The sequence below is a fragment of the Apteryx mantelli genome, chromosome Z, assembly GCF_036417845.1.
Source record: "Apteryx mantelli isolate bAptMan1 chromosome Z, bAptMan1.hap1, whole genome shotgun sequence".
Taxonomy (NCBI): domain Eukaryota; kingdom Metazoa; phylum Chordata; class Aves; order Apterygiformes; family Apterygidae; genus Apteryx; species Apteryx mantelli.
In genome coordinates this window covers 77235256-77248760 of record NC_090020.1, presented here as the reverse complement: position 1 = coordinate 77248760, position 13505 = coordinate 77235256, and the positions used below count along the sequence as shown (strand labels likewise).

At 47.5% G+C, this 13505-nt stretch overlaps 1 protein-coding gene across 1 annotated transcript in view; it reads left to right on the top strand.

Moving 5' to 3' along the window:
* The window catches only part of DNAI1 (dynein axonemal intermediate chain 1), a 147868-nt gene that overhangs the window by 102349 nt on the left and 32014 nt on the right, over positions 1-13505 (top strand). The gene's annotated exons all lie outside the window — the stretch shown is intronic.

Below are 13505 nucleotides of genomic sequence, written 5' to 3'. Positions count from 1 at the left end.
CAGACTAAAGTGAATACATATTTATATTGATATTAAAAAATCAATTATAGTAATAGGCTCAGGGTCAGCCAAGAGAACTTTGTTCCAATTAAATAAAATGAGATCAGCATTTTTCCCATTGTGAGAGGCTGTCTCCAAGAGTAATGACTTGGTAATGAAGTACTTAGAACAATCCTAATGTTGAGATGATGGCAGGTATATTTTTGCCCCTAGCCATCCATCCTAGTAGCTCAGATGGTTAATTCAGGTCTGGCAAGCAGCCAGAACACGTAGCTATCCGTCAACACTGTTTTTGTACTGTAAGACCACATTGCTCTGTCACCATGGGCTGCATGTTCTGCTGGTGTAAATTGGAAAGTCTGCATGGCTTGGCCAAATTACTATAGCAAAAAGATGGCCTTTATATATCTGTATCAGTGAATTGGTGCCTCAGCAACTTTATTGCAGTTTAACCTTTTTGTTATAGCAAAAAATTCATTTCACTGATATAGTGGCTCAGACTGTGAATTTGTCTCTCCCAAGCTAAGCAATGGAAATATCATCTGTACTGGAGCACATTGTCTCCCTGGGAAGTTCAGGATGCTGCAACCTGCAGAAAACAGTGTTGTTGCTTTTCCCTCTGCTGCCAAACTGTGATCATAATTTGACACTTTGTTCATGGATCTGTCTGTCCCCCTTTTCCCATATACCAAATGAAGGGCCTAAACATCCAGTGTTGCACGTCCTCTGACTCGTTCCCCACAGGAGACCTTCCCAAACCTGGCAAGGGTCCTGCTGAGGTTGACAGCTTTGATTAAGTGCTGGAGTGAGCAGCAGAGAGAGCTGTGGGCACCTCAGTTGTGGCCTGGTGTCTAACTGTGGGAAAGAAGATGGGGCTGTCTGCAGGTGGTGGTACACCCTGGACAGCGTGAGCAGATGTAGTGTGAATGCTAGCTGTACTTGGATGTCTTATTCACGCAGTCAAGGTTCTGCAGCGACAGCTCATCTCCAGGGAGGTTTCAGGCTGCTCACTTGGGCCAGGTTCTTTGTCAGGGCTTTACCAACTGCACAGAAGCTCCTTCAGACTTGGCAAGAGTTTTTGTCATGAGATCTTTCCATCCCATCCCTAGCTTGTCTTAGCCACTGCTGCCATGACTCGAGCTGTGTTGCTGCAGAGTCACATTAGCTGCATCATCCACTGGCCTGGAGTTCATATGAGAATGAGGCAGGGATAAGACAGAAGAGTAACTGGTTTGGGAGCACTACATCCATGATGTCCTAATCGGGATCACATTTAATCCCGCACTCTTAAAAGAGTGATCCTCAGCCAGGAGCAGCCCAGCATTGGGTTGCCTGGCAGGAAAGGTCCAGGCAAGAGCTGCCTTCCCATTGCAGTAGATTGGCCAGGACTGATGCTGATAGAAATCTTGGTCCCCTCCTCTAGCCAATAACCGTGTCGGTTGCAGCAGGGTAAGCCTGAGATATGGTTTAATTTCTTTTTTAAACATAACCTTTTAGATCTGCAGTGGAAGTGGGATAAATAGTTGTTTACAGCCTTTTGATTCCTGGATACACTCCACTTTGTAGCAGAACTAACTTCTGGGGAATAATTCAGTGCCTAGCAAAGGGCAGGCTCCATTAATGCTGGGAAAAAGTCTATGGTAAGAGGCTACAGAAAACTACAGGACGTGCAGCCAGGGAATGAAACATTAAAGGTCTCTTGTTCAGAAACAGTCACTAGCTTTGTATCCACACGTAATTATGTCTGCAAAATTTGACGGTTGCCTGGAGGTGGTTTTAAAACTCAGGCCCTAACTGCAATCTTAAAGGGGTACCTGACATGTTTTGAAAAATGCATTTTCTTACTTAAGCTGATCCTATGTGTCCAAAATGTGCGAATGAGCCCCTCAACTCATAAGACTGGCTTGAGAATCAGGGCATTTTAGAATCTAAAAAGCTCACAATCCCGTGACTCTAGGAGGTGAGGATTTAAGGAAAAGTATAATTATCATGGAAATCATGATAAATCATGAACATTGCCAGCAGGGCATCTGCTCTGGACAGCACCATCTCTTCATAAATAACCTGAGTGTACACGTGCGGCAGCTGGTGCAGTGGACACTGACTGCCACTGTTCCCCTTTATCATGTTCTAGGTAATTTCCTTAGTATCCTGCTCTGCCTGATGGCAGTTTTATTTCAGAATGAGCATAAATGATTTGCAATGAAAATTGAGATAAAATGAAATGATCCCTGAGACGTACGCATCCATGCTAACACTGTCTGAACAAACTCCTAAATCTATACCTAGGTGCCTAAATAAGTGGCCTGATTTTAAAGGGACTGGACGGCCAGCTGCTTTTATGGAAGCTAGTCTCCACTGGATACACTCTGAGTGGTTGTTAATGAGCATTCAGCTTTGGTTTCAGTCAGTTGGCTAAGTCTGCTGCAGTTTTGCTCTGTGACTGCATCTCAGATGACACTTATTTTCCTTGAAGACTCCACAGTGGTTCCTAAAACAGACAGGTGGAGAGACCTTGTGTTTCTAAACATGAGTCCTGCAGCTCAGTTGACTGGCAGCAGTTCTGCCGGTCCCGCCAGGCTGCCTGCTGCTGCAAGGGCCTGGGTGCAGATGCTGATGTGATGGCGCTGAAATAAAATGAGGTTGGAGAACACCATGTTTTAGTGGCTTTTGGTTGTAGATGGCAAAACCCTGACATGGAGAAAAAGGCTAGCTGGGATGAAAGACCTGCTTTGCATGTAAAAAATTGTGGAGGTGGATTTGGATGCCTGGACTTCCACATTTAGGGCACAGGAAGGGGAGATCTGGGGACACTGGTCAGCTCATAGCAAGGACAGAGGGCATGGAAATGGAGAGGGGAGGAATTCTGTCCCTGCAGGATTCATTTTGAGAGTTTGCTTTGGCCCCATCTCACTTACACTTAAAGCAGAAGTAGGCAATGATGAAACATGTAAAAGTGGGAATCAGATACCTGAAATTTCCCACCTGGGAATTTTTTTACTTACTTTCCTTAAGTAAGGAAACGGTGTTGGCAGGTTGTGCCCTACAAGGCCGATTTCACAGACCTCCAAATCTGGCTTACTCTGGGCATGTGGATGCTTTCTCATGCTGAATTCAGGATAATTGTTACAACTGCTAACAAGGCCAAAGGCACCCATGTCACAAGTGTCCCCAGATGGCTGTGGGCCACAGCTGCCCCCTGCAATGGCCGTAACGGCAGCCTCACTTCAGAGGGTGACGGGAAGGCTGCAGCGTGATCTGTGGGCAACACTGAAGGCTGCTAGCGCTCCATGACCTGGGAGGTTTCAGGGCAAGACAGGTGATATTCTCCCTCCTTGCTGAAAGTTGAATCACAAAAGAAGGTACAGATAGACTTGTCAGTCTCCCCAGTTGAAGATTAGGAAGGAAACTAAGTGGAAAATAATGATATGCTTTTTTAAAAGACTCACTTTCTCACAGCATATATGGTCTAGATAGCTTTGGGATATGGTAGTGAAGGCTCCACCACTCCTCTGCCTGGAAGCCACAGTTCTTTAAAGTCTCTGTATTGCTGACCCTGATTTTGTGAGGGACTTCAACCTCCCTGACATATGCTGGAAGGGCAACACAGCAGGCAGCAAGCAGTCAACAGTTCTGAAGGGTGTCAGGGAGCCTGTGCTATCTCTGTTGCTTGGAGGTTTCAAGACCAGACTGGGTAGAGCCCTGAGCAACCACATCTGACCTCAGTGCTGACCCTGTTTTGAGAAGGAGCTTGGACTAGAGACTTCTGGAGATCCCTTCCAACCTGTGATCCTGAAACACTATGAAACATTCTTGTGGGAGAAGAGGACCCCGGGGGTTTTAGAGCAGGTGACTCAGGAGTATGTATTAAGTTCAAGTCCATTTACTCTCATGTTTTTGTGAAATAGTGGCTGCATCCTTCATGACTAATGCCGTGAAAGCAGGGTGATGTTATAGCTGCCCTTAGTAAATATTGATAGCCTCAAGATAAATGCCATCCAAGTGTACACTCTGCAGAGAAAGCTGCTCAGACATACGTTCCTGGGCTTTTCCCCCTTTACTGAAGCTGTTGACCTTTCAAGATATGAAATACTTGAAATGACCCAAACCTTCAGGAAATTAGCTAATGTTTTGTGTTGCTCAGGAAGCAAGTATGCCCTTTCCTGCTTATATAAACATATTTTACTGAACAAATGTTTTGTTTGAGAAATCTTGAAGACCAGGCTCCTGTTGTATCTCACTTAAAATATAAGATGCTGAAGAAATGCCTGTCATCTCGGTACCCATCCTTTTCGCGCTAGGAGAGAAATATTTGTTTAGTACTGGCATCTGTGTCTGTTTTTAGAGCAATTCTCAGAGACTTGCTGCCCATTTAACACTGACCAGAGGGAAAAAATAGTCTCTGTCTTTAAAAGGTTGAAAGATTTTGCAGATAAAAGGTTTGCTGAATCTTCCAGCTTTGCAAATATTTCCCTGGGTATTTTGGACCCAATCCTGCCCTCCCCATGGGGCATGAATCAGGCCTGCCAGCAGATCTCTCAGCATTAGTGCTTGTGCCCAAGGGAGCTCTGATCATGAACCCCTCACCATTGCAAATGTCCCCGCCATGTCTGAGCCTTTCGTCCTACCTGCCTGCAGCAGTGCCCTTTCCCCGGGTGTCTCCAGCCGTGCTGCCTGCACCCCCATTCCCGCTGCAGCCCGGCAGGGCCTCGTGGGGCTGCCGCTAGCTCTGCTGGCCTGGGAGCGGGGCCTCTCGCTGCTCTGTGCAGTGGCCAGGGCAATAGCTGGGGTGCGAAAACACTACACGAGTGCAGGTCCCTTTTGCCATCTCCTGGAAGGGCCTCCGAGTAGTCTGAAGTGGGCAGGGACTTTCTTAAAATGGCTTCTAAATAGCATTTGCAGCAAAGTGGTTGTTTTCTAGTAAAACTGCTCATTTTCTTCTGCCACGAAACCTAAAAGGCTCCCTCTTATTCCCCGCTGAATTCTTGAGATTAATGTGAGCTGCTGGGGAGAGTCATGTCTGCTTTAAAACAAGGGGCTGGTGGCACGTCAGAGCTGAATGGAGTAGATGAGCAGTGTCCCTAGGCTTAACGCTGCCCTCCACTTGCTCCGTGCTGGCCGGGCTTTCTTGCCATTGGGGCTCCCTTCTTGTCCCCCAGCCATCAGGCTCTCGACGCTGTGATTCCTCTCCCTCGGCGGCTGCTCTGGGGAAAGAAAGGAGGCCCGGAAGACCTTGGTGTGTCCCTGCAGGACCTGAGCCCTCACCTCTATCCTGCTGCACCTCCTGTTGCTTTACAGGGTGTTCTGGAGGACTCTGGAGCTGAAGCTGTGCATGAGGCAGCTCAGGGCACTGCTCTTCACTGCCTCATGCCTGTTAGTTACCAAGTTGCGGGTAAGGTGGCTTTGTGAGAGCTGTAGTGGGGTTCAGTGCAAAATCAAACCAGTGAGTTTCAACCTCTTTCATCAGTGGCTTTGCAGGGATTGTTTCTTACAGAGATCCTCCTGAGCCAGTTTTTCATTACTAGAGCTACTGCTCTTTCAGGATGTGAAATAATGTCATTTTAACCAAAACAGCCTGCTGCGATTAGGCATTCAGCCACACAGGAACCACATTTGACTCTTCTACTTGTACGAACATATGTGAGTGAACAAATGGTTTGTACAGCATCTCCAAAGATTTCTTTGATTAACCTGCTTGACTTTACATGAAAACCTACCAGGGGCACAGAGCCCATCAGGAGTAACTGAGACAGTTTAGAAAGCTGCTCCTAGCTGCTTCTCTGCTCTTACCTATCAGATCCTCTCTTAGGTTTGAACTTGCAAGTGGGGATGATTGGCATTAGGACCATTACCATGCTGAGAGCCCCCAGCTGTCTGCCCTGGTCCTGCTGTACAGGGACAGCAGCTCCTTAACCTTAACTGTTTGCATTTTATAATGACCTGAAATTAGCGTTGGTTTGTTTTAAATGACAGTCTCAAAATGTGACAATTCGATAGTTGCTTTATCAGCAGTTCTTCTGGCCTGCTGCTGGGGTTGCAACAGGCAGAGCAGCAGGGCAGAGATTAGCGACTGCTCCCAGCATCGGACTCTGAGCTGCTCCTGCTTGTGCAACTCTGCCTGCCTTCGCATGCACCCCAGCCTTCAGCGGCAGCTCTCTGCAGGTTTTAGCCAGGATGCTGCAAATGTGAAGAGATGAAGATTGATCCTGATCTATGGGGACATAGATTTAGCCTGACACCAGAAGCTGGACCATTGGCCACAATAGGGAGAGAGCAGGGGGACTGGCACAACTGGGATGTATTCATGCAGCAGAGCCTTGGGAGATTTGCCCCAAGCCCCATAAGGAACTGGCTGAAACAGACTCCCTGTTGTTCACTGGGTCTTTGGGATGGGATGGCAGAGTAGGGAAGTGTCAGAGGACTGAAGGAAAGACTCTTTGCTCAGTATTCAAGAGGATGAAGTTCTGGGAGAAATTAGGCAACTTAAATATGATCCTGGAACAAATCATTGAACAATCTATTTGTAAGTCCTGGCAGATCAAGGAGCAGCCAGTTCAGTAAGCCTTTAATAATGCCATATGATATAAAACTGGTCTAATTTAGTTTTTGACAGTAACAGGCCAGGTAGATCAGAGGAAGGAGTAGACGTAATAGAGGTTGACTTCAAGAACGCTGTTGCCATGCTGCAGGTGAGAAAACCACGATGCAGGTGAGAAGGTGAATGTGACACTGTGGAAACCCATCCTCAGCAGAGTGTGCAGTGCAGCTAGGGGTGCTTCAGGGATCTGGGCTGGTGCTGAAACCCAGCAGCTGTTTGGATGGGACTAAGCGGACAGGACTTACAAGTGCTTTGGAGGCAGAACTGGGATTGTAAATGAGCTTGACAACCTCAGCAGCAATTTGCAATCAGTGAGATGAAATTCAATAAAGACAGAAACCAAATGTGCAATATGAAATGAGCACTAATTGGGGAAGCAGCAGGACTGCAAGGCTGGCTGGGGCTGGGGATTGCCTGTGTTGCCACGCTCTCACAAACACGGCAGCTGTGCTTTTGAGTCACAGCTGTGGAGACAAATCCGGGGAGACGCGGTGGGGAATTACCCCATGAGTGCAAGTGGGGCTTGAGCTGGGCTGTGGATGCCAGTCTCAAAGGAAGAGTCATCTCTGCTGTTACAGAAGAGATTGCAGCGTAGCACAGAGGTACCGAGTGCTATTAGCAGCCTAGTTATCTCAGGACTTCAGCACAGATTAATTTCTCTGTTTGGCTTACACCTTTCAGAACTGGTTTGGAAAGTAACAAATTAAATTTAGTACAAAGCTGAAGAGCAAAAGGAGGCTTTGTGAGGAGGTGTAAGAAACATTAGCTCAATTTGTGATTCATTCCAAAGCATGCTATTAAAGAGTAAAAAAAATGTCACAGGCAACATGATAGAATCAGATTAAACTGAAGAACATCAGCTCTGGGATAGGATGCAGCAGCTGTTTAGTACTAGACAGCAGCATTCAGGAGCAGAACAGAGACATGAAGGAGATTATTCTAATCACTAAGACTGTCAGAGCAGAGTCAGGATGGCAAAAAGTAGTAACTGGCATAGAAATTAGCTAGAATAAACAAGCACATTCTTGTAAAACAACATAACTGTGTTTTCTGATGAGGTTAAATGGTCAAATCTCTGGTCCTCAGCCTGGCTGAATGAATAACAGTTCTCCTATATGCTGAAGCTTTGGCCTCTTACTGGCTTGTGGGAGCTGAGTCAAATCAGCTGAGGCTGATGCTGTTTTCCTGCTGTGTCAAATCAGGAGCAGCCCAGTTCCTGTTGAATGAGAAAAAGCTGAGAGATGCAGCCCTAAAGTGGGGCCCTCCCCAAGATATTAAGCCTGAGGACCCAGGCCTGTTGTTCCTGGCTGCATCACCCCTGGCAGCAGGCTGAAGTGCTGCAGCTGAGAAGGGTGTATTGGGCCCTCTCTCTGTACCCCTATCTGGTGCTGGTATTGGGGCAGTATTACTGCATCCTCCTTGCAGAAGCAGGGAGCTGATGAACATTTCTTTCCTGAGTCAGGTCTCCTTTGCTCCTGCTGAGCCCCTGATGGCCCCGTGCATTGGAGGGACCAAGGAATGTCTTAAAAACCTTATGTATAACCTGGAAATGTCCTCTAGAGAAGATTAATATGTTGAAGCTGCTCCACAGCCTGTCCTGGTGGTAGTGGGAGTATAACAAGCACATAAAAAAGGCCTCCTCTGCATGGCAGCTTGGTCTCGGCGCAAACTGGGGCTGCTTTGCTCGCCATGTATCTTTGGGATGCTCTGGCAGGCATCCTGGTGCTAGGTGACGGCTCGGGGTAACCTGCCAATTTGTTAAATATATTACCCAAGAGTTTGAAACAAATCAGCCATGGGGTTTGGCCATGGAAGAGGTATCATGATTTTCAGTCAAGAAAATGAGAGAAATCCATCACAAAGACAGTGAAAGCCAAGCAGTGAGGGAGATGTCAACTGATAAAGGGCAGCGTGATATTAAATCATCCCTCACCTTTCACTCTTGCACTGATTTTATTCTTTGTTGCCAAGTTACCAGGTATCTGCCTTGTTCACATATATATTCCCTCACCCCACTCACCCTGTCTCGATTCTGGTTGCCGTCAGGTTGTTTCTGAGCAGGCTACCAGTGCCTGGACCATAGCTGTGAGCTGAAAGCTTGTGAGCCCTGGAGAAAAGGACTGCAAAGACTGCAGCCACTGCAGACCCAACCGGTATTCGAGGCATGCCGTGAAGGCAGGATAGGTCAAGATAGCTCTCAGGTTCCTGTCTTAGCGGGCCACAAAAGTCAAGTAGTTTGTTCTGCTGTCAGAGAGGTTGATTGCCTTTGATTAGTGCTGTTCAGAGGGTTCGGCTCTCCACCAGATCTCTCTCTGGGCTTGCCAGGCTGTTGTCCTGCCTCTGCTCAGGTCTCTTGAGCTGCAGGGCCAGCCTGGCCAAGGGCAGGATCCATCTGATCCCTTTCTGTGCCTCCATAAGTGAGTCGCTGGCGTTTCAAGTGGCTCCAGCATGCAATGGGCCTCTAATGGTAGTGCTGAGGCTGTAGGGCTGTGGGTGACAGCACAATATAAAAACTACAGGGTCCGAGTCACCAAAAAGCTCCTGAGCAGATTAGAGACTGGTCTGACTTTCAGGCTGTAAGCAGAGTTTGCAGAGCTGGTGGGGAAAAGTGAGTCGTTTAAAACTCTGAGCATGTTTGATGCTGGACTGTGCTATGTTTGATACTGTGCTATGCTTATAGAGTGGCCATGCGGAGCCTCAGCTGGGAGCCGCTGTTTTTGAAAAGTGGAATATATTTGCATGATTCATAGATGGAGGAGCTATAGGTTTGAATGCGACTGAGCTGGATTCCTCCTCTGGCCGTTCAAGAGTCAGGCATCAAAGCAGCTCATTTATGCCAAATATTTTCTGCAGTTGTAACACAGCAGACTTATATCCATTATTGCCTATACATCAAGCATTGAGGCCCTGTTGTTACCTTGACAGTAATTTAGGTATGTTCTTACTGAATAGAAAGTATCTGACAGAGGTTGCAGGGTTCATCTGATCCCAGCTCAGAGATAACTGGGCTTCTGCTTAACTTGAGTGCTCCTCTCCAGGGGGTACTGACTTATCAAAATTACTGTCCGTGCACCATGGAGAAGTTTGCTTTGAACATCTGCCTGTCATATCTACCATCAGACTGTCTGTCACTTCAGTGCTGGGAGTCCAGGTTTCCTGTGATGGTTATTGATGGCAGCTCATAAATCCCCACGCTACGAGGAATTGCTTCACTGAGAAGCTGGGGCTTCATTTGGAGGGTTGTGTATGTCCTCTTGCACTTCTTTGGGGTGAGCATGCAGGTTTACAGGGACCATAAGTAGAACAGCCGTTAGGATCATTGGTTACTGCCCAGCTCTCTATTCTCCCCAGGGATCTGCAGCTGAGCTGAGGGGAGTGAAGGAGGGTTCTTAAATTTTCCTCATTTCAGCCATTTTCAGCTTTCCTTTTTTTCCCCTGTCTGTGCCCCTCCCTTCCCAGGTTTCCTGCTCTCAGACCCTGATTTATGTCCCTTTAAGAAAGCAGCTACATCTTGTTCTTTGGGACTGTGTATCAAGAGAACTGAAATGCCCTTTCTCATTATCTGAATGCTTATTAGCAGCAAGGATGAAGGTGTCTGCCGGGATTTGCAAGCAGCAAAGACCCTGCAGGTCCCTGATTTGTTTCTAAGTGACCTGCAGAAGGTATCTTAGAGAAGCAAGTTTATTGTCAGGAGGCTCCAATCCCTCACTGAGATCATGCCCCACAGTGGAAACTCTTTTTGAGGGCTGCAAATCAGTGGTTTGAAACCCCTGCTCCATGGTTCTGAACTGCTCAGGGATGAATGTGGCGGGGAGGCAAACAAGGGGTACTACCATGCTACAGCCTGGCCCCCCGGGGCACCTCAAAGAAGGGAGGGGAGTGCTGGGGCCAGCCTAGGCAGCATGAGAAGTGGCATCTGGGGCTGGCAGGAAAGAGGGGGCTATCCACAGTGGGGCCCTCACTGGTTTCTAAGCACAAACAAGAATATTTCTTTGATCTGCTTTTTGTTCCTAGGCAGTTCTTGATGCCATAACAAACCCAAGCAGGTGTCCCAGCACAGAGCACTGCACTGGCGTTGTGTTATATGCTCTTTAGTGGGGTTCCCATTATGGGTTAGGTGGGTTCCCATCAAAGCTCCACTTTCTGCTTTCAGGACCATGAGCAAGTTGCTGTATTTCCTGTGGATTCATTGAATTGTGAGGTGTCACGTTCTGGAAAGTGCCACTGCCTTGCTGTGTTGCTGGAGATAAAAGCAGGGGTGCTGCTATGGTTTTGAGTGAGGAATCAGGGGCCAGAGGCATAGCAACAGGCTTGCTCTGTGAGCTGTGGGAGCCCAGCATGTCCTGACACCCTGTATGTCAGTGAGCATCTAATAACACTTGTCTGTCACATGAAGAATATTAAGCCGGTATCAGCCCCATCAAAAACACCAGTTTGCACCAGCTGCCTGACAGTGTCAGGGTGGTAGCTTCCATCCGGGTGCTGCTGGATGAACACATGCCCTGAGAAGAAAGGTGGCACCTGCTCTCCACAGAGGGGGCTTGGCTGTGTCCTCATGAGTGTCAGTGCAGGCAGCGCTGGCCTCCCACTCCAGTGCTGACCTAAGGCCATGTCATGGGCCGCCAAGGATGCTGCAGCTTTGTGGCACACTGATGCTCGAGACACGCATGGAGTCAGGTGGCAGCTCTCTGGGTCTGGGCTGGTGGGCTGATGGCCTTAGGCAGGGAGGTGACTTCTCACAGTACATTCAGCTGGAGGTAGCACAGGGCCACACTTGCTCTTGCTCCAAGTTTCTGGGGTCTGTCACCAGGCTGCCCATGGCACCAGGCATCCCTGAGCAGGACTGGGACAGTGGTGTCAGGCTGCAACTGCAGGCGGTAGAAGGAAAGAGGCAAGCAGGGAGAGCAACTCAGATGCTCAGCTTGTGAGACCTATGAGGCTGTCTTTGCCTGTAAACAACAATCTGTAGGCTGGTGGGATGAGGGCCACCTGGGCTGCGGGGTGGAGAGAAGCTGTGTGCTGCTGGTGAGTCTCTGGGATGGGAGATGCAGCTGGAGCCTGCTCTGTAATCCTTACCCCCTAGGACCTGAACCAGCAGGATAACTCATGGGACTAGGAGCCTCAAGGAGATGTGGGATTTCAGTCATCCATTCCTTGGGCAGAAAGTCCTGCCCCAAACTCCAGGCAGATCTGCAGCCAGTGCTGATTGCATGCCGTTCTGCTACTTTACAGCACCATGAAGCTGCCCCAAGTGTTGTGGGAAGCCCTGTACCTATTTTAGGATTCTCCCAAAGCATCAATAACAGTGCTGGTCTGACCCCATTTTTCCCTCCCCTAAGAGTGTAAAACTCTAAATCAAAACCTCTAAAGTCCTTCCTAGCACTCACGGCCCACCCCTCCATCTGGAGCATCTGCCAGCTGATATGAGGCTGCTGTTTCCAGCTGAAAAACTGAAATAGCTTGTTCTTTTCCATGATTCCCTTGGCAGAGGAAAACAAGCCCATTTGTTTAGAAGCTCATAAAAGAGAAGCTTAATAGTGGAACATTCATAAACTAGTTTGTGTTTGACCTTCTCCACATTACTGATGGTCTCAAGTTCTTGTCCAGGCATTGTGCTTGTCTGGGCTGTCAGTGGCATTTTTGAAAAACAGCCTCACCCAGAGTAATTTGCATTGCTCGGCACTCCTAAACTGATCGTTCAGACAATGTCATCTTTGCTACACTGCAGCCCTGGCTATGGTGTAAAGGTGTGATGCATTGACAGCCTTGTAAAACAGCAATTGCTCCTAAAAAGAAACCTGGCTACTAATTCCATGTTGCCTTTTTTCCCTAGATTAATTGATGCTGCTCAAGAAATGGGCATTTCCCAGGCTCTTAGGTTACTATGTATTGATCTTGTGTCAGTGGGGAGAAGAATCATGCCCCTAAATTAAGGCAAATATATTCTATGAAGCCAGGCAATTAAATCTTCAGTGAGTGTGGGTCATGGAGGGCTGATACACTTAAAAGAGAGATTGTTCTTTTTCAGAGACAGTAACATCTCAGGCACAATGTGCAAGCTAGGATAGCTGCCTTTATTTATGCCTAGAGGTAGGAAATTGGGAATACCTTGGCTGGAGAGTGGGACCTCAAGTTTCAGGTGTAGATTCAGAATTTGTTCCTGGCAACTGATATTTTGAATGGATCAAACTGAAATCTTGTTTTTCACTTATGCTTTTGACAACTGGAGAAGGGAAGGGTTCTCCAAACTGTGGCTGTGGCTGAGGCTTTGAATTCCAGTCTTGAATTACAAGTTGTCATGGATGTCTGTCCATTTCCCAAGCTCTCCCCTGTCTTGAAGTCTCTTATTTTGCTTCAGTCTGAAGGCATTCTTCCTCATCTTGTTTTTTACATCTGTAAAACTTCTGCATGGTTCCCCAGTCCAGACCAAGGATATCACAAACTGCTGGACGTTGAGTCCTACAGAGATATGCCAGCATGTGAGACCACCTGCGACACGTGCATTTGCAGACTGCCCAGCTCTCCATTATGTGCAGCTTCAGATAAAATCCACCAATTCGTTGGTGTGTGATAAGAAAGTACATGTAGCCAGTTGTTACAAAACCTTCCATGCTCTTTGAAATACATTTTTATAGGGTACTGCTGTCCGATTTAAACTAATTCCTAGATTCATATTGTGAGCATGGCACAATGTTGAAATAATATGTCTCATCCGGCTCCTAAGTGGTGGTAAACAAGACACAGCTGGCAGGAGATAGGCAACTAGTTTGGTCCTAATTTTCCCCATATTCCCACTGTACCTGTTAGCATAAAATGTTCCCTTTCTCTGTTTTTTTGCTGAAGACAAAAAAAGGGAAAAGAAACATAAGGCTGAAAGTCTCCGTGGTGGATTCAATGTGGGAGTCCA